The following is a 5972-nucleotide window of genomic DNA, read 5'->3' on the forward strand; positions in this document are numbered from 1 at the left end:
TACAAGAGATTGAACTATTCGGTAGTATGTTATGCCCTTATTCAGTGAACTCAATCCGAGTATTATAAGACCCAAAATTGAGGCTCGTTAATTTGAGTTAAAGCTGGTGATGTTTTAGATGTTGCAAACAGTGAGACAATTTAGTGGGATGGCTGCTAAAGATCCATATATTCACCTCTGCTTATTTATGGAAGTAAGTGATTCTTTCAAGTTAGTCAAAGTGTCTGAAGACACTTTAAGATTTAACTTATTTCAATATTCATTACGATATTGAACACGAGCATGGTTGAATTCCATATTGCCCGATTCTATATTTACATGGCAAGAGTTGGTAGAACATTTTCTGATCAAGTATTTTCCACCAAGTAAGAATGCTCATGGTTTAATGCTCACACAAGAATGGGTAACTTTTTACGTTTCAACAATCTGTAGATGAGTCCTTATATGATCCATGGGAACGATTTAAGGAATTATTACGAAAAAGCCCTCATCACGGTATTCCTTATTGTATCCAATTGGAGACTTTCTACAATGGTCTCAATGCTCACACAAGAATGGTGGTAGATGCTTCAACTAATGGAGCTTTTCTTTCGGAGTCCTATAATGAAACATATGAGATTTTTGAAATCTTGAAAGAATTTCAAGCAAGAACTATCAGTGGCCGACCAACCGAGTAGCCTCAAGAAGAAGAGTGGCATGAGTTCATGAAGTCGATGCTCTTACGTCTTTAGTAGCTCAAGTATCTTCTATGAATTCCATACTTAAGAACATTAATTCCAATGGTTGCAACACTAGCATGACAGGTCAACAATCAAGTCAGTTGGAGACCATCTCGTGCGTGTCTTGTGGAGATGGTCTTATGTGTGAGAACTGTCCATCAAGTCTAAAATTTATCTACTAAGTGGGAAACCAACATCAAGATAGGAATGGTCCAGGTCCACAATCAAATTATTACAATCCTTCATGGAAAAGTCATCCAAACTTCTCCTGGAGAAATCAAGGGAATGGTTCAGGTAATTCTTATATGCCTTTGCTATCAAATCATTTGCCAGGTTTTTCTTAACAGATATAGAAACCTCAGCCAACCGAGTCTTCAATTAGTCTGGAGAACTTGTTGAAAGCATATATGGCAAAGAACGATACAACTCTAAAGAATCTAGAGAACCAGATGGGACAGCTAGCCAACGACCTAAGAAGTAGACCTATAACCCCCTAAACTAGACGTTATGACCGAGTCTTGAAGATCACATTGGCCATGATAATGGCACAGAAAATTTTTAGCTATTTCTTTTCAAAAATTGTTATCTCTTTTATTAAAAATCAGTGTATTGGTTTGCTTAAGAAAAACTAGGGTAACTTTTTGAATTTCTAGTAAAGATTTTTTCAAAAATCGAATAACCTTGAAAAGTCCAAGTTTGAGTACTTAAAGTAAATGTCTTACTTTGAAAATGTCGCAGCAGAAGATTTAACAAAAATCTTATTTGTAGACTACAAATCGTTACTTGATTCATTTAATAAAATATTGAAAATTTCAGCAATTAGGTTTAATTTTCGCTAAAACATATACTCAAATTTATAATAAAGTTTCTAAGTCAATATCACAATTGTGTTGAAAAATCTGGTTTCTCGTACTGATTTGATAAATCATTCTAATTAGTGTTTTTAAACCAAATCATGCAAAATGCCCCAAAAAAAAAATCAACGTCTATACCACAGTTCGTAAATAAAAATTAAAAGTTTATACGTAAAATATCCAAGTACTCCTCCGTAAGCCCAACCCATGTCCTAACCTCGAGGGTTATCTGAAAAATTAGGAAAACGAAGGGGTGACCTTTCAAAGCCAAGTGTGATTTCAACATAAAAGAAACAATATTTAAGCCATACATTTTATATATATGGCGACACTTATATTTCAACATAATATCACATATAGCAAAGTGCATGAGAATGTTGATGCAGCTTTTTCAGAAATTAGTGCAAGTTTTACAAAACAATTCCTACCCATCTTCGCTACACACAATTATAGAGTTCCCTAGAACTCGTCCATCCAATAACACACCATGTTGTGACCAAGCCACTCAATATTGCAATCAAGTTGCAAGTTGTGGATAAGTCACTCAATAACGTGGTGGCCAAGCTACTCAATAGCATTGTGGTCAAGCCACTCAATAACGTTGTGGCCTAGCCATTCAATAACAATGTGGTCAAGCCACTCAATATTGTAGTAAAACTGCCAAAGTCTTCTTCCTTTCATAATCATTGCAACCCCATGCATGTGATATAACATGTGAACAATATTTTCAGTAAACATGCTTAAGATGCGATTCAGATTTATAATCTAAATAGTCGACATGCTTAACATGCAAATCATATTTATAATCAACATAGTCGGCATGCTTAACATGCAAATCATATTCCAATATCAAAATAGAGGCATGATTTATTTATATATCATGCATAACCAATCTTGCCATAAATCACATATCATGAGAATTGGTATGTCCACATCATTTCACATTAATCATTAAAACACATCAATTATATCATACATTCACCCAAAATGATCAGTTAGAAATACTTACTTGCTTTTCTCCCTTTTTTACGGATTTAGCATCTCTTCGAATACATAATGTATTCCCAATATTTCACAACATTTAGATCCTTACCGAATTTTCAATCGAAATAAATATTTATATTTTATTTGACAGTAAGTCCATAAATAGATTTTTCTAATAAGTTAAATCCACACCTCGATTAGTAGATCCAATAACTCGATTCCAATTTTGGTTCCAACTCCAAGGGAAAAAACTGGTCCCAAGGGAAAAAACTAGTCTTGATTCTTTTTTATTAATAAATCAATACCAAGTCAAAACACTAAAACATTCCATTTTAGTCTCATATCAAAAGTCAAATGAGAAAACTTACTTATCCAACTTCCAAGTGAGAATAGTTTTTTTTCCTAAGGCAAGAATACGGATCCGAGTGGTATGAAGAAGAAAACTTCACAATAGTGTATAATCATTGTTAGATTTGGCCTTAAGAAGTGGAAAAGAAAATATTATTATCAGATTTTAAGGATTACTTATGAAATATTCCAAGGGATAGATAAGTCCTTGATCCCACAAGGCTTCATTTATAATGGAAGATGATCTAGGGAAATCATCATCCAAAAATAAGAAGAATAAAAATTAGAATCGTAAACGATCTAAGAAAAATAAGAGAGGGGAATTAGTAGTTCAGTTTTAACAAAATAAATGAAGAGGAGATGAAAATCGGTGGAAAATGGTGACTAATGGCGATGGTGGTGGTGATCTACTGTAATTCATTGTAGCAGATTAAACTATTTTTCGCACTTTAGAAGCTTGAATATAAGTATTTTAAGTAAGTTTTAATTACATTCCTGTAAGTATTAGTTAAGTTAATAAAATGTGTAATTTGAGTCTTTTATTGACCTTAAGGGACGAATAAGGCCTAAGGGTGAGCTAATATACTTTCTGAGTGTGCAGGAGACCATTAGAAGACGTATTAACTCAATATTGGTCACTAGGTTGCAACACGGAGCATGCGGTGTTGCAATATAAAGAGAATAATAGAAGAATTACAAGACTGCCTTCAATTTCTCGACACAACTTGAGGATGTCATGACATACCCCTAAAGACCTTGAAACTAAGCATACTGCCCTTGATGTCACAACACAGGACCTGGTGTGTCGCGACATCACCTCTCTATAAGAAATTAATACAAACCAAGGGCGTTTTAGTCTGCACAATCCAACTTTAAACTCAAGAACATTAGCTGGCCTAGAGGTAAGGACGATGGCAACTCTACGTCCATAAATAGGCTCAAATAACACATGTGATGGACACCTTTTTTACTATTGTATAATTTTCTCTTTAGTTTTTCCCTTTTTCTTAGATTTTAGATTTTATTCTTATTCTTGTTATTTACTTTTTGGGACAAATCAAATTCTGGAGTAAGTCTCAAACTTTGTGAGAATGCTGCACTTAAATTCAATACAATCAAGCTTCTTCTAAACTCTATTCTTGAATTTATTCTTTATGTTCATTCTTTCATTCAAGTATATATTGTTTACTAGATCCATGAGGAACTCATCCTCTTGCGGGGGATTAGTGAGTGGAGGCATGAATAATTAATTGTTTTGTAGGGATTTTTTAACAAATCAACTGTTTAACCCAAATTTGGTTTGGCCTATCGTGGACACCTTAACCCTGAACCGATCTAGACTATGAGGTCGGAAGATAAGTAGTTCCTGCTGACTCAGCATTTCAATGGACGTATCAGAAGATCCTGTTGGGGTATTGACTAGTTGGTTGAACAAGAAAACCCAAGACAACAGTTAATTAAGATTACTTAAGCGAGCTAATCACCCATGCTCAAATTTGACATATACATTTTCTTATATGATTTCTCGCTTTTCATTTATTTTATTTTATTTTATTTTTGTACTTGTTATTAGTATAGTTTATTAAAAAACCTTCTTTTAACCTTTCATACTATAATTCGATTAAAGTATTAATTAGATCTATTTATGTTTAAATTAGAATTAATTTAGTGCTTGCCTCAATTGGGTATGCTTCTCGGAGTACTTACCTATTCCGTTGTAACTATATTACAACATGACCCGTATACTTATCGATTCCGCTTTTTCACATCTTTTGTGTGGGATTTCTACTCTGGAAGTTGGTACGTCTGGAGACGGTCAAGTTGCTGGCTCCGTTGCTAGGGTGGCAACGTCACTATATTAGTTTTAATTTTTGCATACTAATAAAATAATTATTAATTGTTTAGGTTCTATGTACGAACATTTGTTTTGTTTCTACTAATATTATCTTTTTGGCTTTAGAGTATGACTCGCAGTAGGGGAACACCTATAAAGCCAATCATAGATCCAAAGAAAATAATATGAAGAAATTGTCGATAGCATCAGCAGCAACAACAACCAATGCAGAATCAGTTACCTGCTAGAGGGAATTTACCAGCACGATAGAATCTATTGTTCGACAAAGCTAACAATAACAATCTAGAAGATCCACCACCACCACTACAACTTTCTGCAAATATAAACATGGCACGTAACGAGAGGACTCTGAAGGAGTATGCGCTATCAAATCTGGACATGGTTCAAAAGAGTATAACGAGGCCAACTATCGTGGCCAATAATTCCAAAATTAAACAAGCTATGATCCAGAACAATTTTCAATTTCACGAAACAATGATAGAGGATCCTAGTAAGCATTTATAACAGTTCCTCCAACCTTGTGATACCTTCAAATACAATAGGGTCACTGATGACGCTATTTGCCTTTGATTGTTTCCCTTTTCATGGCTAGATTCATAGGCATCAGGATCAATCACGACATGTGATGAAGTCGCGGGGAAATTCCTAAAAAAGTTCTTCCACATTTGCAAGATGGTCCAGCTAAGAAGGGAAATTTCAATGTTCAAACAGTTAGAAGGGGAAAGTTTTCATGAAGCATGGGAGTGTTTTAGGACGCTTATTCAGAAGTGCCCACACCACAGATTGCTTGAGTGGTTACGACTACAAATTTTCTATAATGAGTTGGATGTGCATTCAAGGTCAGGATTAGATGGAGCAGCGGGAAGAGCCTTAATGAACAAAACATACGAGGATGCGTACAAATTAATAGAAAGTATGGCGATGAATTCCTACCAGTGGCCAACTAAACAATACACATACGGCAAAATACTCTCTACGGTGAAGGTTGTCCAGGAGGATGACAGATATCAACAACTGATGGACAAAATCAACTAAATAGAGTCTGAGAAGAGTACACCATCTATTTATAGAGGAGACAACCCACTCTTCCACTATATTAATAATCCTATCGAGGATGTGAACTACCTTGGAAATAGGGCTGGAAATCCCTATTCAAATACATACAATCTCGGATGGAAAGATCACCCGAACTTAAGATGGGGAGGAAATCAA

At 34.9% G+C, this 5972-nt stretch overlaps 2 non-coding genes across 2 annotated transcripts; both read right to left on the bottom strand.

The window, feature by feature from the left end:
• Positions 1-396: 396 nt before the first annotated feature.
• LOC128032762 (small nucleolar RNA R71) lies at positions 397-499 on the bottom strand. The gene has a single exon (XR_008189079.1). It is a non-coding gene; the product is annotated as a small nucleolar RNA R71 (small nucleolar RNA).
• Positions 500-5439: 4940 nt separating this feature from the next.
• LOC128032631 (small nucleolar RNA R71) lies at positions 5440-5545 on the bottom strand. The gene has a single exon (XR_008188877.1). It is a non-coding gene; the product is annotated as a small nucleolar RNA R71 (small nucleolar RNA).
• Positions 5546-5972: the final 427 nt, after the last annotated feature.

This window comes from Gossypium raimondii, chromosome 1, assembly GCF_025698545.1.
Source record: "Gossypium raimondii isolate GPD5lz chromosome 1, ASM2569854v1, whole genome shotgun sequence".
NCBI classification, from domain to species: domain Eukaryota; kingdom Viridiplantae; phylum Streptophyta; class Magnoliopsida; order Malvales; family Malvaceae; genus Gossypium; species Gossypium raimondii.